The following is a 23,741-nucleotide window of genomic DNA, read 5'->3' as shown; positions in this document are numbered from 1 at the left end:
CTCAGGGATTCTACAGTCAAGCAGAGGCCACCAGACAAGACTGGTGGAAAACAGATCATTAGTACACAGGGCATTGGGTGATCATGTATAATACTATATGAAAAAACAGCTCTAGAAATTTGTATATAGAGAAAAGCAACTCTATCAAAAACAAAATAAAACAAAAAAGCAGAACGAACTAGAAGCAAGGACAAACTAAGCTATCAACAGCTTTTTACTTTAGCTTTGAGAATACGTTGCTGGAGAAATATTACTCTCTTCTTTTTTTTATTTATTGATTTTAGAGAGAGGAGAGAGAGAGAGAGAAACATGTATTTGTTTCACTAATTTATGCATTCATTGCTTGATTCTTATATGTGCCCAGACCAGGGATGAAATGCAAAAACTTGGTGTGTGGGGAGAATGCTCTAAACAACTGAGCTATCTGGCCAGGGCCATATTGCTCTCTTATTTTGGGAAAATTACTTCAATGGGCTTTTGATTTTGCAAAGCTCTAACTCATATTTTGTTCTAGGATGAAGTACTTGGAAAAATGAAGAGTTAAACTGCCCTGTAGAATAAGGTACACAGTGGGCTTCCTGGGAAGAAGAATAGCATCTCTGCAGAGATTATGATGATTTCCACTGGAGGCAAAGAAAGCTTTCCTTCTCTCTTTGGTGCTTGAAATAGAAGGTCGGGGTAGCCTCTAGGTAGTGTGGACAAGGGTAAAGACACTTTTCTCTATGGCAGTTAGGATAGCTAGCCCTTTAACATGACAGTATGTGATGGGACTAAAGAAAAAAAAAAATCAATGGGGGCCCATGTGGACAGATCTGACCATGAACAAACAACTTTAAGATTTTTTTTCTACATTGTAATTCCTCTCTGTCATAGTCCACTTGTGCTGCTATAATAAAACATCACAGACCGAGTGGCTTTATAAACAACATAAATTGATTTCTCACAGTTTCAGAAGCTGAAAGAAAAGGATCGAGGTGACAGCATGGTTGAGTTTGAGCAAAGGCCTTCTTCCTGATTCATAGACAGGTCTTTTCACTGTGTCCTCAAAGATGTAATGGGCTAGTAGAGATCTCTCTGGAGCCTCTTTTACAAAAGCACTAATCCCATTCATAAGGGCACCACCCTCATAACTTAAGCACCTCCCAAGGCCTTACCTCCTAATACCATCATATTTTGGAGTTAGGATTTCAACACATGAATTGCAGGGGGCGGGGCATAAACATTCAGATGATAGCATCATCTGTTATTTACAAGCCTTCAGTAAAACTCCATAACCAGGTCTTAATTCTGTTGTCACTTGCTGTGACATGGTTTGGATGAAATAGCAGCAGTCTGAGGAAAGTTTGTTATAGGAAGTCAAAAGTGACTGACAGAGAAAGCTGGAAAAGTTTTCCAAATCTAGAGGAGACAACCAGAATTGATTTATAGATTATAGGCATTTCTTAATAACTGCCAGGAATTCTTGGCAAAGGGAACCTAATACTATAAAAACTAGCTTTTCCACAAATTAGATCACACATCAGTTAGGCAAGGCTATGTTAGGCTGAAATAACAACTCCAAATTTTCAGTGGCTTAAAACAACAAAGTCTGATTTCTTACTCATGCCATATGCTCCATGTCCACTGTGAGTTGGCCGGCTCTTCTCCATCTAGTCCTCACTCAAGGTCCCAGGCTCATGGAAGCTTCATTTTCATGCTTCTATGATTGTAGAGGCATGGAAAAGTTCTTAAAACTTCTGGTCATAATTCCTTGGCTAAAGCAAATCACAGGACCACAACTAACTTTAAAAGGGGTGGGGAAGTATAATCCTACCAATATGCCTGAAGAGCAGTGAGTTGGAAATATTTGGCAAACAGTACTAATGGCTGCCACAGAGAGCATTAGGAGCTCTGACTGTTGTTTGTGTGTTTTAAGACTGCAAAACTTGGAGACATCTGGGATGCAGTACAGGGTAGCAAATTGGGCTCTGTCATTCATTCATTCTTATGTGGCTGAATTTAATAAACATTTATTAAACACCTTCGTGCCAGGCACTGTGTTAAGCACTTGGGATATATTTTTGTACAAAGAAAGAAAAAAAAAAGACATGGTTACTGTGTTTAAAGAGCTTACATTCTGGTGTGGGGAAGAGATAGACAGTAAACCTATTTCTGTGGAAAAAACATTCTTTGACCTGATACATTGCTCTTCGGTATCTCTTCCCTAACCTAGGGGGTGGGTAGCTGTGGCCTTCTCACTGCTGCTTGGTATGTTACAGCTCCTGCCAGCCTTTTGTTTTATTTTTAAAGCATATTTTATTGATTATGCTGTTACAGTTGTCCCAATAAGCTCTGAAGAAATGTTTTCCTAAGAAATATGCGATGTAATTTGTAATAATGGGGTGTTTTCTAGCCTCATGTCCATGCCTGTCTGTTTTCCTTTTTCTCTCATCTCTCTGGGCCCCTTCTTCCTTTAAGATTCGGTAATTTTCACATGAATGTTTAGTTTAAATCTGATCCCATCCAAATAGTCTATATTTCAGAATGCGTTTTTTTGTCAAAGAAATAAAGAAAATAACACATGACTTTTGTCATCAAAAATGTGCTAGTGAACCTTCTTAGACACGTGCCATACAGTTGATGCTTTAAAAAAATTGCACATCTTTTTACAGCATGGCTGTTACCACAATAGATGAAACAGGAAGATATTTTTCATTTTGTGGCTTCTCTGTCCTGAGATCAAGCATGACCCTACCAGATCTTTCTTGCCAGTCACCAGTGGCCTAATATCTTTACTGTGTAGAGTGGAGTCATACAGCAAGCTTGTCTGTCCTGAACATATGTGAAAACTAGGAAGAAAACCAGAGGCCTCTGAGAGGGCAAAACAACTAAAAAGCTGTACACTGAAGAGGCCCTCATTCTGTAACAGTTTTCTCCTGCACAACATGTAAACATCTTTGGCTGTCTTCATTCTACAGGCATTTATCAAGTGCTTACTACCTGGAGCGTACAGTGCTGGACAGAAGATTAGGCTGAGGAGGAGAAGCATAACTGGCAGGCACATTAACACAGAAGGGAACAGAAACCCCCATTGAGAAAGTCTGCAAATTTTAAAAGTTCAGAACTCTTGGGCCATTTAGTGTGGAAGAAATTCATCCTGTTCACTTTACTAGCCTTAAACACATTGTTTATCATGTACATGTGTTGGTACTAAAGTCGATGTTTCAGAATTGTGTGAAGTCAAATGTTCTCAGTGTTCTCTTCAAGAAGACAGAGAAAAGTCTAATATATCTTAGGTGGCTTTTTCTCAGAAATGGGTAAAGTAAAACATTTTTGGTATTTTGTTCAAGTTTTCTGGCACCCTGAGAATCTCCCATGCTTCTAGCCAGATGAGATATGGCACTGTTGTCAATATCATTTTAGATGAATAACCAGATATCTCTAGAAGTAGCATTTTCTGACTTTCCATAGGAAGTCGAGAGAAGTGAATCCCACTAACACAGATGTTAGCCCTGAAAGAAATAGTACACAGAAAAGTACCTACAACTTTAGCCCAAATTGCCAGCATTATTTTTGTAATCTAATTGGAGTTTAATGACTTCTTACCTCTTCCACCACTACCATCATCTATCACCATTATTGCTCATCCAGCCTCTTAACTAGTCTTTAGCTTCCAGTGTTGACATCTACTATCCAATCCCAACACAGTAGTTAGGGTGATTCTTTAAAAATGAAAATCATTGTACACCCACATTTATAGCAGCATTATTCACAATAGCCACAGGGTGAAAACAACCTAAGTTTCCACTAATGGGCAAAATAAATGTGGTATATTCATACAATGAATAATTATTCAGCCTTAAAAAAAGAGTTATGACACATGCTACGACATGGATGAACCTTAAGGACGTTATGCTAAATGGAATAAGCCAGCCACAGAAAGACAAATCTAGGATTATTCCACATATATGATGTAGCTAGAGCAGAAACTTTACAAAGACAGAAAGCAGAATGGAGGTTACCAGGGTCTAGGGGAACGAGGATAATAGGAGTTGTTTAATGGAGATAGAATTTCAGGGATGTCCCTCAATCTAAAGATGCTGGCTTCATCAGTGAGTGGCGTTATGGCTCTGCACCCAAGTACTGGCCAGCTTGTTCCTTTTCACAGGAAAAATTCCTTAGAGCACCACCTTGAGTGAGTTGAGAGAAAACTTTGCACAGTTTGGCCATGTACAAAAGTGCACTGTGCCTTTTCACAAAGAGACTGGCTTTAACAGAGGTATGGGTTGGCTTCAATTTTCTTCAGAAGCAGAACTTCAGAATGCACTACAAGACAATTATGTTATTGATGGGTCAAAGCTCCATGTTCAAACTCAGAGACCAAAATTTTTACAAGAGAATCAAACATATGATGAAGAGAAAGATTCTTCAGACTATTACTGCCTATTGAGTAAATTAACAAAACTGAAAAATAAAATAAAACAATTTCAGTTTGGGAATGATGAAAAAATAATGGAAATTGATGGTGGTTATGATTGTACAACAATAAGAATGTAATTAATGATCTGTGCTGTACACTTAAAATGATTGAGGTGGCAAATTTTATGTTGTGTGTATTTTGCCACAGTTAAAAATAATACAAAATTTTATTAGAATAAAAAAAGAAAATTAGGTGCTATTACTGCTTAAAAGCTTCCCATAGCTCCCCATTACACTCAGACTAAAACCAAGTAATTACCCTGACTTCCAAGGCCCTGACTTCCTGTCCTCTGACTATCAATTTACTTTATTTCTTACCATTTATTCCTATACTCTTTCGGTTGTGTATTGGTCCTTGAACACTTCAAGCTTTTTTCTGCACCATGGCCATTGTCATTATTTCCTCTGCCTAGCACACTTTCTCCAGAAAACCTTGTAGCTTGATCCATCACTTTCTTCAACTATCTGTTCAGATGCTATCTCCTCAGAGATGACATGATCAATGTCTTAAGACAACTGCCATTTTAAACCTGCACTGGGCTTTCTTCACCCTTAATATTGCTTTATTTTTCTTCAATTGTCTGTCTCAGTCCTCTGCAAGGTATGCTCCATGAGGGCAAAAACTTTGTTGTCTGATACCATATTCCCAGCATCAAGAGAAGTGTCAGGTATATAACAAATGCTCCATAAATATTTGCTGAATGAATGAATGATACGAAAGCTCTTTTAAAAATTCAGACCTCATAGAATAAGGTTACTTGACCTCATACAATGAGAAACATTAGAAGTTAGAAGAAGGCAGCTAAATGTAGCAGTGCCAGGTACTGCCATCTCAATATGTTTGCTATCTTTTGTGAATTCTTTCAAGTTTATATGGTAACAGCCAACAAAGGTTTACTTAAGCTATTTGGAATTTAGGTTGATTTAGTATATTCATAATACTTGAATATTTGGACTATTTTTAAATACTAAATGTGATTTTTCATGATCATCGGTAGAGAGCAAATATGGCATTTCAGAATGATTTTCACAAACCACAGTGTGAAGCCCAGCCTCTTCGCATGAAAAGCTATAAGAAACCTTCTCTCAAGTGAGAGCTGCTGTTGGCTGCAGTTTCTCTTGGACTTTGGTGGGCATGATGGTGAATTCTAAGGACTCCTAGCAGAGGAGGACTTCCACCAGTGGACTTGGGCTGGACAGGGCTGGCTCAAGACCAACTTGGAAAGCATGAGCTGATCTTTTCAGGCCTTGGCCTCCTTTTCTGTGTCTTTTCTCAAACTCAATACCCTGGGGACTTTGCCGAATAGGAAAGTCTGTAATAAAACCTCAGCCTGGATGGAGTTTTACAGATTCCTCCTCAAATATCCATTGACATTATTTTTACTCTTTTAAATTTAATCTTTATTGTATTTTCTTCATTACCATTTAGACCCCATACACCCCCCTCCTCCCGAAATCAGCATACTGTTGTCCATGTCCATGAGTCCTTTTCCCTTTTTGCTCGGTCCCTCCATCCACTCACCTCCCACCACCCCAACCTGTCATCCTGCTCTCTATCTATGAGTATGTCCCAGTTTCCCTTGTTAGTTCAGTTTGTTCATTAGATTCCACATATGAGTTAAATCATATGGCATTTGTCTTTCTCTGACTGGCTTATTTCACTCAGCACAATGTTCTCCAGATCCATTCATATTGTCGCAAAGGGTAAAACTTTCTTCTTTTTTGTGGCTGAGTAGTACTCCATTGTGCAAATGTCCCATAGTTCGTTTATCCACTCATATACTGATGGACACTTGGGCTGCTGCCATATCTTGGTGATTGTAAATAATGCTGCAATGAATATAGAAGTGCTCATGTTCTTTCAAATTAGTGTTTTGGGTTCCTTTTGCTATGTTCCCAGAGGTGAGATTGCTGGGGCAAAGACAGATCCATTTTTAATTTTTTGAGCTACCTCCATACTTCTTTCCACAGTGGCTGCACCAGTCTGAAGTCCCACCAACAATACAGAAGGGTTCTCCCTTCACCAGCATTCACTGTTTGTTGATTTATTGATAGCCACACTGACAGGTGTGCAATTTTATCTCATTGTGATTTGAATTTGCATTTCTCTGATGATTAATGATGCCAAGCATCTTTTCATTTCTCTATTGGCCATCTGTACGTCCTCTTTGGAGAAGTGTCTATTTAGGTCCTTTGCAAAGTTTTTAATTGGGTTATTTGGGTTTTTTTTTTTTTTTCTTTTCTTTTCTTTTTTTTTTTTGGTGTTGAGTTTTAAAGTTCTTTATAAAGTTCTTTATAAATTTTGGGTATTAACCCTTATCAGATGTATCGGCAAATATGTTCTTCCATTCTATGTGTTGTCTTTTAATTTTGTTGATGATTTCTTTTGCTGTGCAAAACCTTTTTAGTTTGATGTAGTCCCATTTGTTTATTTTTTCTTTTGTTTCCCTTGCCTGGGGAGATATATCCAATAAAATATTGCTATAAGCAGTGTCTAAGATTTTGCTGCCTATGTTTTCTTCTAGGATTTTTATGGTTTCAAGTCTAACATTTAAGTCTCTGTTTCATTTTGAATTTATTCTTGTGTGTGGTATAAAGAGGTGGTCTAGTTTTATTTTACTGTACGTATCTGTCCAATTTTCCCAACACCATGTATTGAATAAACTGTCTTCAGCCCATTGTATATGCTTGCTTTCTCTGTTGAATATTAATTGACTATAAAGGTGTGGGCTTATTACTCAGCTCTTTATTCTGTTCCATCGATCTATGTGTCTTTTTTTCTGCCAGTATCATGCTGTTTTGATTGCTATGGCCTTGTAGTATAGTTTCATATTAGGCAGCGTGATTCCTCCAACTCAGTCCTTCTTTCTCAGGATTGCTGTTGCTATGCAGGGCTTTTTGTGGTTCCATATAAAGTTCTGAAATATTTGTTCTAGTTCTATGAAATATGTCATTGAAATCTTGATAGGAATTGTGTTGAATATATTTATATTGCTTTGGATAGTATGGACATTTTAATAATTTTAATTCTTCCTATCCATGAACATGGTATGTGCTTCCACTTATTTGTATCTTCTTCAATTTCTTTATTCAGTGTCTTACAATTTTCTAAGTACAGGTCTCTTACATCCTTGGTTAGGTTTATTCCTAGGTATTTTATTCTTTTTGTAGCAACAGTGAATGGGATTGTTTTCTTAATTTCCCTTTCTGTTAGTTCATTATTGGCATATAAGAATTCAACTGGTTTCTGGATATTAATTTTCTACCCTGCTACTTTGCTGAATTCATTTATTAGTTCTAGTAGTTTTTTGGTGAGATCTTTGGAGTTCTCTATGTACAGTATCATGTCATCTGCAAATAATGTTAATTTTACCTCTTTCTTTCCAATTTGAATGCCTTTTATTTCTTATTTTCATCTGATTGTACTGACTAGGACTTCCAGTACTATGTTGAATAAGAGATGAAAGCATACATCCCTGTCTTGTTCCCCATCTTAAGGGGAACACTTGTAGTTTTTACCCATTGATTATGATGCTGGCAGTGGGTTTGTCATATATGGCCCTTTTTATGTTTAGGTATGTCCCCACTATTCCCACTTTGCTGAGAGTTTGTATCATAAATGGGCACTGGATTTTATCAAGTGCTTTTTTTTTTTTTTTGTATCTATTGGTATGGTCTTTTTCCTTCATTTTGTTTATGAGGTGAATCACATTTATTGATTTGCGAATGTTGCACAAACCTTGCATTCTCAGAGTAAACCCCACTTGATTATGGTGTATGATCTTTTGGATCCATTGCTGTATTCTGTTTGCTAATATTTTTTGAGGATTTCAGTGTCTATGTTCATCAGGGATATTAGAATATAATTTTCTTTCTTTGTAGTGATATTATCTGACTTTGAAATTAGGATAATGCTGGTCTTGTAAAATGACTTTGGGAACCTTCCATACTCTTGAATTTTATGAAATAGTTTGAAAAGGAGAAGTGTTAGTTCATCTCAGAATGTTTAGCAAAATTTACCTGTGAAGAGTCGAATGTTGGGCTACTCATTTCTGCTTATCGCTGCCTCCCCCAGCTCCCTGTAATCCTTGCAGCCAACCCTGCTGGCAGGTCTCAGGCTGAGTTTGACAAAGCTGCTGAGGAAGTTAAGCACCTCAAGACCAAGCCAGCAGATGATGAGATGCTATTCATCTACAGCCACTGCAAACAAGCAACTGTGGGTGACATAAATACAGAATGGCCTGGGATGTTGGACCTCAAAAGCAAGGCCAAGTGGGATGCCTGGAATGAGCTGAAAGGGACTTCCAAGGAAGACGCCATGAAAGCTTACATCAAAAAAATAGGAGAGCTGAAGAAGAAGTATGGAATCTAGGGACTAGGTCTGGCTGCCAGCCATGCATTTCATCTAAACTGATGATCATCCCTTGTTTTTCTAATACCGTGGATGGAGTAAGATAATAACACAAACCCTCTTCCTGAACAGTGTCCAGGATATGGCTCTAACATATTAAGGAGCTGAAATGGTTACTGACCTTGCTGAGTAGTTTTTATCACTAGGTCAATTAAAACTACATTTGTTACTTAAAAAAAAAAATTTACCTGTGAGGCCATCCAGTCCCGGGCTTTTGTTTGTTGGGAGTTTGTTGATTATCGCTTCAAATTCACTAAGTGTATTCTGTCTATTCAAATTCTCTGATTCTTTTTGATTTAGTTTGGGAAAATTTTATGTTTCTAGGAATTTATCTATTTCGTCTGAGTCATCAAGTTTGTTGGCATATAGTTGTCCATAATATTTTCTTACAATCCTTTGTATTTCTGTGGTGTCAGGTGTTATTTCTCTTCTCTCACTTCTTATTTTATGTATTTGGTTCCTCTTTTTTCAATCTTTTTTAAATTTTTTCTTTTCAAAGAACCAGCTCTTGGATGTATTGAACTTTTTATTATTTTTAAGTATATTTTATTGATTATGCTGTTACAGCTGTTCTAATTTGTTCCCCATTTGCTCCCCTCCACCCACTATCCCCCTTCCCGTCAGCAATCCCCACCTTAGTTCATGTCCATGGGTCATGCATATAAGTTCTTTGGCTTCTCCATTCCTTTACTATTCTTAACTTCCCCCTGTCTATTTTGTACCTACCAATTATGTTTCTTAATCCCTGTACCTTTTTCCCATTCTCCTCCTTCCCTCTGAATGCTAATAACCCTCCGAATTATCTCCATATCTATGATTCTGCTCCTGTTCTATTTATTTGCTTAGTTTGCTTTTTATTTTTTAGATTCAGTTGTTGATAATTGTGAGTTTGTTGTCATTTTAATGTTCATAGTTTTGATCTACTACTTTTTCTTAAATAAGTCCCTTTAATATTTTATATAATAAGGGCTTGGTGATGATGAGCTCCTTTAGCTTTACCTTGTCTGGAAAGCACTTTATCTGCCCTTCCATTCTAAATGATAGCTTTGCTGGATAGAGTAATTAATCTAGGTTGTAGGGTCTTGCTTTTCATCAGTTTGAATACTTCTTGCCAGTCCCCTCTTGCCTGTAAAGTTTCTTATGAGAAATTAGTTGATAGTCTTATGGGAACTCCTTTGTAGGTAACTCTCTGCTTTTCTCTAGTTGCTTTTAAGGTTCTCTCTTTATCTTTAACCTTTGGCATTTTAATTATGATGTGTCTTGGTGTGGTTCTCTTTGGGCCCAAATTGTTTGAAACTCTCTGTGCTTCCTGGACTTGTATGTATATTTCCTTCACCAAATTAGGGAAGTTGTTCTCTGTTATTTTTTCAAGTAAATTTTTAATTTCTTGCTCTTCTTATTCTTATCTTTCTGGCACCCCTATAATTTGGATGTTGGAATGTTTAGAGATGTCCCAGAGGTTCCTAAGCTTATCCTCATTTTTTAAAAATTCTTGTTTCTTCTTTTTGTTCTGGTTGAATGTTTATCGTTTCCTTATAGCATGTATTATTTTCTTAGACTCTTATTTCATTTGTTTCTGCTCTGATCTTTATTGTTTCCTTCCTTCTACTCACTTTGGGCTTTGTTTTTATTCTTTTTAAAATTCCTTTAAGTATGAATTTGGATTGTTTATTTGAACTTTTTCTTCCTTTCTATTTCTCTTTATTTCTTTCTCTCTCTTTCTTTCTTTCTTTTTTTTTTGAGACAGATTTGTAGTGCTATGAATTTTCCTCTTAGGATTGCTTTCCTAGTGTCCCACAGATTTTGGATTGTTGTGCCCTCATTTTCATTTTTTTCAAGGTATATTATGATTTATTTCTTGATCTCATTGTTGACCCATTCATTGTTCAATAACATGTTATTTAGCTTCCATGTCTTTGTGTGCTTTTCAGAGTTCTTCATGTGATTGGTGTCTAGTTTGTTAGCATTGTGGTCAGAGAAGATGCTTGGTATGATTTCAGTCTTCTTAAGTTTGTTGAGACCTGTTTTGTATTCTAACATGTGATCTATCCTAGAAAACAGCCCATGTGCACTTTAAAAGTATGTATATTCTGAGGCTTAGGGGTGAAATGCTCTGAAGATATTAATTAAACCCATTTTGTCTATTGTGTTATTTAAGGCCACTGTATCCTTTTGGTTTTCTGTCTGGAAGATCTATCCATTGAATCAATGAAATGTTAAAGTCCCTGACTATAACTGTATTTCTGTTGATATCTCCCTTTATGTTCATCAATATTTGCTTTACATATTTAGGTGCCCCTATATTGGGTGTGTAAATGTTTACTAGGTTTACATCGTCTTGCTCGATTGTTCCCTTTATCATTATGTAGTGTTCTTCTTTGTCTCTTACTATAACCTTAGTTTTAAAGTCTATTTTGTGAGATATATGTACTGCTACCCCAGCTTTTTTTTTTTTTTACTTTCTATTTGCATGAAAAAAAATTTCCATCCCTTTACTTTTAGTCTGTGTATATCTTTCAACCACTGATGGGTCTCTTGCAGGCAGCATATATATGGGCCTTTTTTTTTCTTATCTATTCAGATACCCTATGTTTCTTGGTCCCCTCTGCATTTTAGAAGAGAAGTGTCCTGTAGAAAAATCCTGGAACATAAAGTAACTACAATTTCTTCATAAGTTACTATGGACCAGGCTCTATTCTAAGAACTTAACATTTTACATCAGAATCACAGTTTATGCTCACAGTTTCTCTGTGAAGTAGATACTATAATTTTCCCTGTTTTATAGGTAAGGAAAAACAAAACTCAGGAAATAAGTTATCCATGGACAACATAGCTGGTGAGTGACAGCCTAGGTATTCAGGAAGGCTTCATGAAAGAGGCCTAGTAAACGCCATTGCTCAGAGTAATATTCAACAAATATTTGTTTAATTACGTTTTATAATGAGGTGTTTGGACTTTATCCTATAGATAATGGAGATTCACTCCAGCCTTTATTTTTTTTCCAGAAAGTCAGATAAAGTTACATGAACGCAGGGACAATGTTATTTATATTCATGTTTGTAACCCAAGTGCACAGCACAGCACCTGGCATATAGTAAATTTTCAATAAATGTTTGTTGCACAAATAACAGAATCAATCACTGCATATGTTTGGATAAACTACATCAAACAAAATTCCTGGAAATAAATACAACTACATACAATAAATTCCTGACGTAATGTGGTTAAGACGTGTGTGTGTGTGTGTGTGTGTGTGTGTATATATATATATATATATATATATATATATATGTCTTGCCTACAACCACTAGAGAAAAGAGTTTCACTATAACCATTATAATTCTTAGGAAAATGACTTGGGTCTACTTAAAATCAGGATAATTGTTCATTTTGAGCACTAAAGCATGAGTTCTGATAACCCCACTTAGCTTTATTCTCTCACCTCTTTTCTCATTATTTAGAGCTTTTAGTGACATGATCAAGCCTGTGTTTTTAGAAAGCTCTCTGTCATGGTAGATGTGAAGGACTGATTAGAGGGGAAAAATTTGAGGATGATGGGAAATGGAGATGCCGTACAAGGATTGGAGGGGGGGCATTGGAGGCCTGAACAAAGGGATGTTTGCGAAAATAGAAAGAGGGGGGGAAATTAGAGAAAGACTAAATTGGTGGAATTTAGTCACAGTAATGAAGAAATAGTGGTAAATAATGGGATGCATTTTAAGAGGGTTAGAAAATTGTCAGGGATGCCTTTGAGATTTTAGTGGGGTATAGATAGAAATAGGGAAATCAGCAGCCAAGACCTTTTTTGAGGTGGTGGAAGGATTGATAATGATTTTGGATTTGAGCATCTTAAATTCCTTGTGCCAGAGAATATCCAAAGAGAGATGTCTAGAAGACATTTAGAAATTATAATCCACTAACAATTCTTTCCCCTCTCCCGCCCCCTCATTGCATGAGGTTTAATATCCATTTGAAAGAATCTGGTTCTACAAATTACAGTGCCCAATATTTAGATGACCTGTAGGAACTATTGCACAGGATAATGGTGCTCTAGGGAATCAACATTTCAGAACTGGATTATTTGGAGGGGGAAAGCAGATATAGAGTTGCTATTGTGGGGCAGAGTTGTAAAGAGTGGGCTGCTTCCCCCATTCAGGAAATATTGTGTGCTTGTTCCTCTCCTCTCTCTCCAAGGCAGGCTAGTGAGTAGTGATTTCCAAGAATGATAAGGCACTTAAGTACTTAAGTACTTGGTAAGTAAGATTCTATATGAGCAATCAGTTGAAGAAGCAAATAAGGTTCTGAGGGGAGCATTAATCATCACTGTGTCTAATGGGTCTTCCTTCCCTAAGGCCATATCTACACGAGTGCAGAATTTTAAATAAGCTTTATTTTTGTAGACTTGCAAAAGGATAAAAGTTTTCAAAAATAGGTATTTTCTGGTAACTCTACATGAAAATAAATTTCATACCAACAGTGTTTTAAGAAATGCACACAATGGGTTTACAAATGCTTCCTCTTACCCTTTCCTCTGAAGCTGAACAAATTTTATTCAATTCACAAACATTTGCTAGGGCATCTAGGGAGCTCAGCTGAGCCCAAAGTCTTTCAAAATGTAACTGAAAAGGCTGGTGAAGTTAATACAGTTCTTCCTGAAAGCATTTGTTTCCCTCAACATTTTCCTTACCAAAGTAGGCTTAGTCCAGCATTTCACATCTTCTAATTGTATAAATTATTAAGTTTGATTTCTTTCTTTAGGATTTGTGGCTACTTCACTTTCTTTGATATAAGAACTAAAAACATATTGGCAGATGTTAAAAGTTACCTTTGTTTCATCTCCTGAAATGCAGCGTACTTCAAAAATTAAGAGGCTGTAATATAGTCATGCCTCTCTGACAAGAAATACACAAGGGAGACTATTTCCTCCTTTTCCCTCAATGACAGAAACATGGAGAATTGTTAATAAAAGTTGTCAGCATTGAAATTCTTAAAATGACTTGAAAGGAGAATTTACATGGGGCACCGCCACCCAAACTCACTCCAGGTGTGGCTACTTTCCTGGCTTCCAGTCTGTAAGTTGAGGGTGCATAGGGCTCTGCTGTGATTTTTAAGAGCCATCTGGAAAAGGGGACATGACTGCCACATTAGAGGAGATCTTTCTTTTGGTCTGAGAAGGAATATTAATTATTATTTTTGTCCCAATTCCTAAGTTTGAAGATTAAGCAAGATTTATATTGTCTCAATCAGATTCTAAGGGATTGGTAAAACATAGAGCCTACATGGGCAAGGCAGATATGTTTTTATTACCATGACCTTCCATTTCCCCCTATATTATAGGGCTAGTTAAGACAGGAAGCACATTCATTAAAACCATTTATGTGTGAGAATATACTTCAGAGATATTTTGTTTTCTGATGTGTCTTTATATTTAGAAAGTAAAACCCACCATAGGCAAATATATTTAAAGGTTTTAGAATGTAAATTATATTTGAGGACCCCTAGGAAATATTTCTCTGGGCTATGACCAGATTCACTTTCAAAAAGCTGAGAATATTTAAACAACACTCAGAGAAAACAGACATTTTTAATAGGTACCACAATCTTTGGAAAAAAATACTTACAGCTTGAAATTTATGCCAAATCTGTGTCCAAATGAATAATCCATCCTACTTGAGAACAAATGATGATGATGATGGTAATGATGATTATGTTAATAATCATCATCATAATAATAATGGCTGCCATTACTAAGCAATTACTGTATACAAGGCACTATATTAAGCTCTTTGCATGCATTTTTCTTATTTAATCCCCATAACAGTGCTGAGGAGTAGGTATATAATTATCCTTGTTGTAGAGATGAGAAGGTGAGACTCAGAAAGGTTTAATAAATGTGTCCAATCTTGCAAAACTAGTTACTGGTAGATTTGAGATTCAAAACCAGGTCAGTCTGATTCCAAAACCCAGTTAGTTGATCATACATTATATTGCCTATCTAGTACATATAGAAATACCAATGAAATTGAGACAATATACTAAGATGAATTTAACAAACACTTACTGAGTACCAGGAATACTTACTGTACCAGGAACCTGAGTAGGTTATATGAAAACAACATGACTCTTGACTTCCTTCCTGGATCTCAATTGATTACAAATATATACAAAATACCTTTCTTTTTATGTAAATGAACTACTTATCAAGTTGAAATGTCACAGACTACCAGAAGAGATATTAAGATTATGTAGAGCAGTGCTTCTCAAACTTAAATACATCAGAATCCCCTTGGAAGTCTTGTTAAAACACTGTGCTGGGCCCCAACCCCAGAAGTTCTGATTCAGTAGGTCCAAAGTGGCCCCAAGAATTTACATTTCTAACAAGGTCATAGCTGATGTTGATGCTGCTGCTTATCAGGGGGGAACAAGTTTGAGATTCATTGATCTAGTGATGTAAAAGCCAACATAAAATTATAAATTTATGGAAGGTTACTAGCCAATTGTCTTACATTAGGTTCTAACAAGGCTTTCTTCCTACCAAGTTATGTGATCCTTGAGAAGTCACTTCCCTCTTCATAGGCTTCTGTTTCCTTCTCTATAAAATAAAAGGGCTAGATCAGATGATCACTTTGTTTTTTCAATTTCAGCAATCTATGAGAAAGAAAAGTAGGTAAATAGAGCTCATTTGAAATTCAAACATGATCTTTGGGTCTGGAGACTTAAATCTGTTTTCAGTGATAGCAAATACCATACTGTCAATGTAAGAAATGCCCAAACATGTAAGACTTTTTTTATGAGTTTATTTGAGCCAGACTGATGACAATTGCCGGGAAGCAAAATCTCAATGGATTGAAAAAATGCTCTGAAAAATGGCAGTTTTACCACTTATTTTATACATCAGAATCAAAGGTGAAGACGTAAGGGGGTTACATGAAATCCATTGGTAGAAGATTAGGGAGGCTGGAGAAGCTAAGCGGGGGAAATCTCTAAGATTGGATAAAGAGTAAAACAGATAGACACATACTTCTTTTACATTGGTGAGTGTAGGATAGTTAACAATTAACATTTATATCACTTAGAGATGGTATACAGGAAAACAAGATAACAATGAGGGGCTCCATGGTCTCTGCTTTGGTGGGAGATTATGCCCTGAGGGGTCTGGAAAAGAAGATTACTCTGACATTCCAAAGGCATGTTATCTTAGATGCAAAAAGACAACAGACAAGCTCAGTTAAAGTAAAGATTGACCATTGTCAAGAAAAATGCCCACCAAGATCTTGAATACCCAACTAGCTTTTAGTTGGAAATTTTTCATTTCAGATCATTCTACATGGTTACTTTAGGTCTCTGAATTTGTAAGGTTGCCATGCAGACCTTCCTGAGCTTGTCGGGTTTAGTATGTGGACCCTTTTTCATCTATTATACAGCTGCACATCACATAGCTAGCTTGTGTCTAAAAGATTTTTTTCTCATTTAACATATTTATTGAGCACCTATTATATGGTGGGTGTTGTACTAGGTACTTGGGATTCAGTAGTGAACAAAATGACAACATCATTTACCCTCATAGAGCTTATAGGCCATACTAGGGAACTGCAAGTATTTTTTAAAGTATATTTTATTGATTATGTTGTTACAGTAGTTCCAATTTTTTCCCTTTGCTCCCCTCCACCCAGTACCCCCCCTTCCCTCCAGCAACCCCACCCCCCTTAGTTCATGTCCATGGGTTGTACATATAAGTTCTTTGGCTTCACCCTTTCCTATATTATTCTTAACTTCCCCCTGTCTATTTTGTACCAACTGATTATGCTTCTTAATCTCTGCACCATTTCCCCATTACTCCCCCTCACCCCTCCCAGCTGATAACCCTCCAAATGATCCCCATACCTATGATTCTGTGACTATTCTGGTTTGCTTAGTTGGATTTTGTTTTTATTTTTTAGATTCAGTTGTTGATAGTTGTGAATTTGTTGTCATTTTAGTGTTCATAGTTTTGATCTTCTTTTTCTTAAGTAAGTCCCTTTGACATTTCATATAATAATGGCTTGCTGATGATGAACTCCTGTAGCTTTTCCTTGTCTGGGAATTACTTCATCTGCTCTTCCATTCTAAATGATAGCTTTGCTGAATAGAGTAATCCTGGTTGCAGGTTGCCTTTCATCACATTGGATACTACTTCTCAGTCTCTTCCTGCCTGCAAAGTGTACTCTGAAAAATCAGCTGATAGTCCTATAGGCACCCCCCTGTACACAACTCTCTGCCTCTCTCTTGCTGCCCCGAAGACTCTGTCTTTGTCTTTCACCTTTGGCATCTCAATCATGATGCATCCTGGTATGGCCCCCTCTGGGTCCAGCTCGCCTGGGACCCTCCATGCTTCCCGGACCTGTATGTTCATCTCTTTCATAAAATTTGGGAAGTTTTCCTCATTTATTTCAATTCTTGCTACCTCATTCTGCACTGGTTGACTGTTTTTTTCTTCCTTATGTTCCAAATCATTGATTTGAACCCCAGTTTTCTTCCCTTCACCATTGGTTTTGTGTGGATTTTCCTTGTTTCACTTAGCATAGCCTTCACTTCTCCTATGTGTTTCCTGTACTCAAGCATATCTGTCAAGCCTGTGAGCATCTTTATCACCATTGTTTTAAATTCTGCATCTGTTAGGTTGTCTATCTCCTCATCTGTTAGGTTGACTATCTCCTCATCACTTAGTTCTCCCACTGGAACCTTGATCCATTCCCCCTTTTGGGCCATACTTCTCTGTCTCGTTATTCTGACAGGTTCCTGTGTTTGTTTGTCTCCAAGTCCCAGGTAGAGCTGTTGCTCCTGTTACATTTAAGGGGTGGAGCCTTAGGAATTCATCAATACAGGGTGATCTGTTTCACCACGTTGTGGTGCTGTATGTGGGGGAGGGATCCAAGAGGGAACAATGCTGTCCTCCCAGCATTCACCCCTCTTTCAGGCATCTCTCCCACCTCTACAACAGACTGTTGCCCCTCCAGGTGTTGCCCTGGCCATCGTTCCCAGAGTGGGTGGGTCTTTGGATGTTTCAGGACCATGGGGGCCCTTTAAACAAGCAGATTCTGCTGAGAGACTTGCAGCCTCTGCCGTCACCCCAATCCCCACTGGTCAGTACAGTCAGAAGCAATGAGGCTTGATATTCCCCAGTGCTGGGGCCATGAGCTGTGAGGTCCGGTGAGGAGCTGGAAATGCTCCCCAGGTGTCCCTCCTGACCTTTTAACACATGTGACTGTGCTTTCAGCCAGCCTGCCCCTGCCGCTGCTGCCACCACACTGCGTCCTCTCTGCCCCAGCTCTGCCCCTCCCACCTGTCTGGATGAGCAACTCTTCTTTATATCTTTGTTTGCTGGACCTTCATGCAACTCGATCCTCTGGAACTTCTGGTTGTTTCCAGTCTTCAGGTAGTTGTATTCCTTCTTAGTTGTGGTGGGAGACGCAGTGTGTGTCTCTAAACCTCCATCTCAGCAAGAAGTCTGTAAGTATTTTTGATGAAAACAAAACTTTACATTAATAGAAGTTCTAGTCTATTTTCTTACCTACACAGATTATATTTCATACTCCTGATTTCATAATTAAACTATGCAAATAATTTTAAATATTTCTATGACTGATGACATCAAATACAGAAGAAGTAATGTTAAAAAATGAATTCTAAAGCAAAAAGGAAATAAACTAAAACCTTTATCCTAAAATTGTAAAGAATAGTTCAGTTTAAAAATCTAGTTTTAAACAAACTCATAGACACAAGTGACAGTATGATGGTTACTGGAAGGAAAGGGTGGGGGGGTAAAGAGGGTTAAGGGGGTCAAATATATGGTGAAAAAAGGATATTTGATTTTGGGTGATGAACATGTAATGTGATATACTGGTGATGTATTAAAGAAATGTGCACTTGAAACTCATGTTATTAAAACATCCAATACATTTAATTAAAAATCTAGTTTAAAATCTTTGTTTAAAAGTATAGTGCTAGCCCTGGCCGGGTAGTTCAGTTGGTTGTAGCATCATCTCATGCATCAAAAGGCCATGGGTTCAATTCCCAGTCAGAGCATATACCTAGGTTGCGGGTTTGATCCCTGGTCAGCACATGTATGGAAGGCAACCAATTGATGTTTCTCTCTCACATCGATGTTTCTCTCCCTTTCCCTCAAATGAATTCTAAAACATATCCTTTGGTAAATATTAAAAAGTAATAATAATAAAATAAATGTATAATGATACATTCCAAAAATAATTTAATTTCTGTGTATGTTTTCTTTATGCACACATTAGTATATACAGCATATGCAAAGTAAGGGTAGAAAGCAGTAGTTAAGTTTGAGACATGATTTTATTTACAATATAGTAGAGTAGAATATGTACTGGGGTGGTAGTCAGGAAACCTGTGTTCAACACTGAGCTCTGCCACCAACCGTGACTTTGGGCAAACCATTGACCCTTTTAAGGCTTTGGTTTCTCTACCTGAAAATGAAAAGTTTGCAGAAAGTGTTTCATGATATCTTTCCTTTCAAAGCTGAACATTTTATTAGGTCAGATGCTAACAACTAACTAAAGGAAAGCACTATATAGAACTTCTATTCCTTCTCTAGAAAACATGTATTTATTATACTAAATTCAACATATTATTTTACCTGTTGAAATCATTCATTATAAAGTGCTTTAAAAATCTAATAATATTCTACTGACTTGGAAAGCAAACTGAGCACATCAAACACTTCATTTTAGATGATAAATTCACAAGGGGACATACAGTGGGCCTAGCAGCCTGCTACCAGAGACAGCCATGGGATAGTTTAACTAAAGCTATAAGGTTTCCTTTCACATGTGTGTTTACTGCCAAACTGGCTATTACAAGAAAAAAACCACAGTAGTGATTCTTCCTTCACAAAATTTTTCAGTTTCTGTGATTAGTATCTATGATTTCAGTCCAACTGTGTTGGTGTTAAAAACTTCAAAGACTGTCCAAAGTCCAATATTTAGGGGGATATATTTTAAAGGAATACTCACTACCAATTAGTCTAGGCAGTAATGAAAATCATCATATATTTTCAATGATGAAAGATCCCAGTAGGAGGCCTCCTAATGGATGACAGGTGCCAGAGCAAGGAGCATCCAGCAGGATGCCTATTTCTCAGCCAACTTTAGAGAGCACAACGTGTCCTTTAAGCTGGACTCAGTACACATACAGAGTGCAACCCACAATTTCCTGTTTTATTTCATTCAGAACATAGCTGCTTAGAGTCAAATTATCTGAAACCATCTAGGACGACTAGACAGGTTATCATGAGTTCTTCCAGCGACTTGATATAGCTACTGATCACATAAAGCAAAGCACAGTATAATGTACTTGCTAGAGGTTTAGGTTTTGGAATCCCTTTACGTTTCCTTCAAAAAGCTACCACATTTAATGCTAATAGGATATGACTCCCACTAGAATGTGAGTGTCAGAAGGGCAGAGGTATGTGTTTTCTTCATGGATATGTCCTAAGAATTTTGAATGATGCCTGTCATACGATGGTTGCTCAAGAAATATTTATTGAATGAATAAACGTTACAACTATAAGAATAATTTGCCTGGCTCTTTTCTCTTTCTATTTTTCTTCCCTAATAGCTTTTACAAGAGGTTCAAACACTTTATTCCTCTTTGTTTTACCTTATTAAAACTTTCTTTATACAGTAGTTTTATTGGTATTGTACTTTATTCAACTTGTTAATGAAGTATAGCATATATACAGAAAATGCAAAATTGTATCTGCTTGATGAATTTTCAAAAACTGAGCATTCTTATGTAATCAGCATCTACATCAAGAAACAGAATCCCAATAGCACCTAGAAGACTCCCTAGTAACCACTTTTGCCTCTCAAGGGTAATCACCGTCCTGACTTTGAAAACATAGGTTTGTTTAGACTGTGTTTATCCTTTATATAAATGGAGTAAAATAGCACATCCTCTTTGATGGTGGCTTCTTTTCAGCAACATTGTATTTGTGCAATTTATGCATGTTGTTAAGGGTGCTTCTACTTCATCCTCATTCCTTTATAATATTTAAATATGATGCAGTTTATTTATTCACTTCACTATTGATAGGCATTTGGGTTATGCCCAATTTGTGGAAATTATGAACAAGGCCACTACATACATGTTTGTACCTGTCTTTTTTTTTTTTTTTTTTATCCTCACCCAAGGACATGCTTATTGATTTCTTTAGAAAGGGAAGAAAGGGAGGGAGATAGAGAAACATTGACACAAGAAACATCAATTGGCTACCCCTCATATGCACCCCAGTCGGGAACCAAATCTGCAACTCAGGCATGTGCCCTGACTGGGAATTGAACCCACGACCGTTTGGTTCACAGGATGATGCCCAACCAACTGAGCCACACAGGCCAGGTTTGTACCTGTCTTTTGGTACACTTTTATGCATTTCTTTTGAGTATTATCTTAGTCATTTCATACTGTTATAACAAAAACACTATAGACTGCATGGCTTAAATAATAAATATATATTTCTCACAGTTCTGGAGGCTCAGAAATCGAAGATCAAGGGGCCAGTTGATGTAGTTATGGTGAGGACATTCCCAATTTGCACACAGCCACCCTCTTTCTTAAACCTCACATGGCAGAAAGAAGAGAGAGAGACAGAGAAAGAGAGAGAGAGAGAGATGTCATCTCTCTTTTTTCCCCCAAATTTTATTAAGCTTTATTATAAATCACAAAATAAAATTTCTTTTATTATGTTAAAAATAGAGACTTTTCTGGAAAAATTCTTTTTTTTACTGTTGTTTTTCAATTACAGTTGTCCCATTTTTACCCCATTGCTCCCCGCAACCTAGCCCACCCCTTCTCCCACAGTCATATCTCACCCCGTTGTCCAAGTCCATGTGTCACTTATACACATCCCTTGAGTAGACCCTTCCCCTATTTATCCCCCTTCTCTCCCTCCCCCCTCCCCCCTATTGACTGCTATTCTGCTCCTTGTCCTATTTAGTTCATTTGTTTGTATTGTTCTTTAGTTTCCTGTATTAGGTGATATCACATGGTATTTTTCTTTCATTGCCTGGCTTATTTCACTAAGCATAATTCTCTCTAGTTCCATCCATATTGTTGCAAATGGCAGGAGTTCCTTCTTTCTTTGTGCTGCACAGTATTTCATCGTGTAAGTGTACCATAGTTTTTTAATCCACTCGTCTACAGATGGGCACTTAGGCTGTTTCCAGCACTTGGCTATTTTAAACAGCGCTGCTATGAACATAAGGGTGCATAAGTTCTTTTAAATTGGGGTGTCAGGATTCTTCGGATATAATCCAAGCAGTGGAATCACTGGTTCAAAAGGCAGTTCCATTTTTAGTCTTTGAGGTAATTCCATACTTTTTTCCATAGTGGCTGCACCAGTCTTCATTCCCACCAACAGTGCACTAGGGTTCCCTTTTCTCCACATCCTCTCCAGCAGTTGTTGTTAGTTGATTTGTTGATGATGGCCATTCTGACAGGTGTAAAGTGGTATCTCATTGTGGTTTTTATTTGCATCTCTGATGGCTAGTGATGTTCAGCATTCTTTCATGTGTCTATAGACCATCTGTGTATCCTCTTTGGAGAAGTGTTTGTTCAGGTCTTTTGCCCATTTTTAAATTGAGCTGTCTGTCTTCTTGGTGTTGAGATGTGTAAGTTCTTTATACATTTTGGAGATCAATCCCTTGTCTGAGGTATCATTGGCAAATATGGTTTCCCATATGGTTGGTTCCCTTTTCATCTTACTGGTGTTTTCCTTTGCTGAGCAGAAACTCTTTAGTTTGATGTTGTCCCATTAGTTTATTCTTTCCTCTATTTCCCTTGCCTTAGGAGATATATTGGTGAAAATATTGCTACATGGGATATCTGAAATTTTCCTGCCTATGTTTTCCTCTAGGACTTTTATGGTGTCACGGCTTAAATTTAAGTCTTTGATCAATCTTGAGTTTATTTTGGCGTGTGGTGTGAGTTGGTGGTCTAGTTTCATTTTTTTGCATGTCCCTATCCAGTTCTCCCAGCACCATTTTGTTGAAGAGGCTCTTCTCACTCCATTTTATGCTCCTTCCTACTTTGGCAAATATTAGTTGACCATATAGACCTGGGTTTATCTCTGAGATCTCTGTTCTGTTTCACTGATCTATATGTCTGTTCTTTTGCCAGTACCAGACTGTTTTGATCACAGTGGCTTTGTAGTATAGTTTGATGTCTGGTATTGTCATTCCTCCTACTGGGTTCTTCTGTCTCAAGATTGCTTTTGGTATTTGGGGTCCTTTTTGGTTCCATACAAATTTTGGAAGTATTTGTTCTAGGTTTGTGAAATATGTCATTAGTGTTTTAATAGGGCTTGCGTTCAATCTGTAAGTTGCTTTGGGTAGTATGGCCATTTTGATGATGTTGATTCTTCCCATCCAAGAACATGGTATTTGCTTCCATTTATTTGTATCTTCCTTAATTTCTTTCTTCAGTGTTATGTAGTTTTCCAAGTACAGGTTTTTTATCTCTTTAGTTCAGTTTATTCCTAAGTACTTTATTTTTCTTGTTGCTATTGTAAATGAGATTTTTTTTAAATTTTAGTTTCTATCTCCGATAATTTGTTGTTGGTGTAGAGAAATGTCTTAGATTTCTATATATTGACATTGTACCCTGTTATTTTGCTAAATTCTCTTATTATGCCGAGTAGTTTTTAGTGGAGTCTATAGGGTTTTCTAAGTATACTGTCATGTCATCTGCAAATAATGACACTTTTTACTTCTTCTTTCCCAATTTGGATGCCTTTTATTTCTTTTTCTTGTCTGATTTCTGTGGCTAGAACTTCCAACAGTGTGTTGAAAAGGAGCGGAGAGAGTGG

At 37.2% G+C, this 23,741-nt stretch overlaps 2 pseudogenes; both read left to right on the top strand.

Moving 5' to 3' along the window:
• Positions 1-4,058: 4,058 nt before the first annotated feature.
• LOC149990630 (SRA stem-loop-interacting RNA-binding protein, mitochondrial pseudogene) lies at positions 4,059-6,446 on the top strand (annotated as a pseudogene).
• A 2,123-nt stretch (positions 6,447-8,569) lies between these two features.
• On the top strand, positions 8,570-8,912 carry LOC149990629 (acyl-CoA-binding protein pseudogene; annotated as a pseudogene).
• Positions 8,913-23,741: the final 14,829 nt, after the last annotated feature.

Source organism: Furipterus horrens, unplaced genomic scaffold (genome assembly GCF_987537825.1).
Source record: "Furipterus horrens unplaced genomic scaffold, mFurHor1.1.pri manual_scaffold_17, whole genome shotgun sequence".
Lineage (NCBI taxonomy): Eukaryota > Metazoa > Chordata > Mammalia > Chiroptera > Furipteridae > Furipterus > Furipterus horrens.
This window is presented reverse-complemented; position numbering and strand designations above follow the sequence as displayed.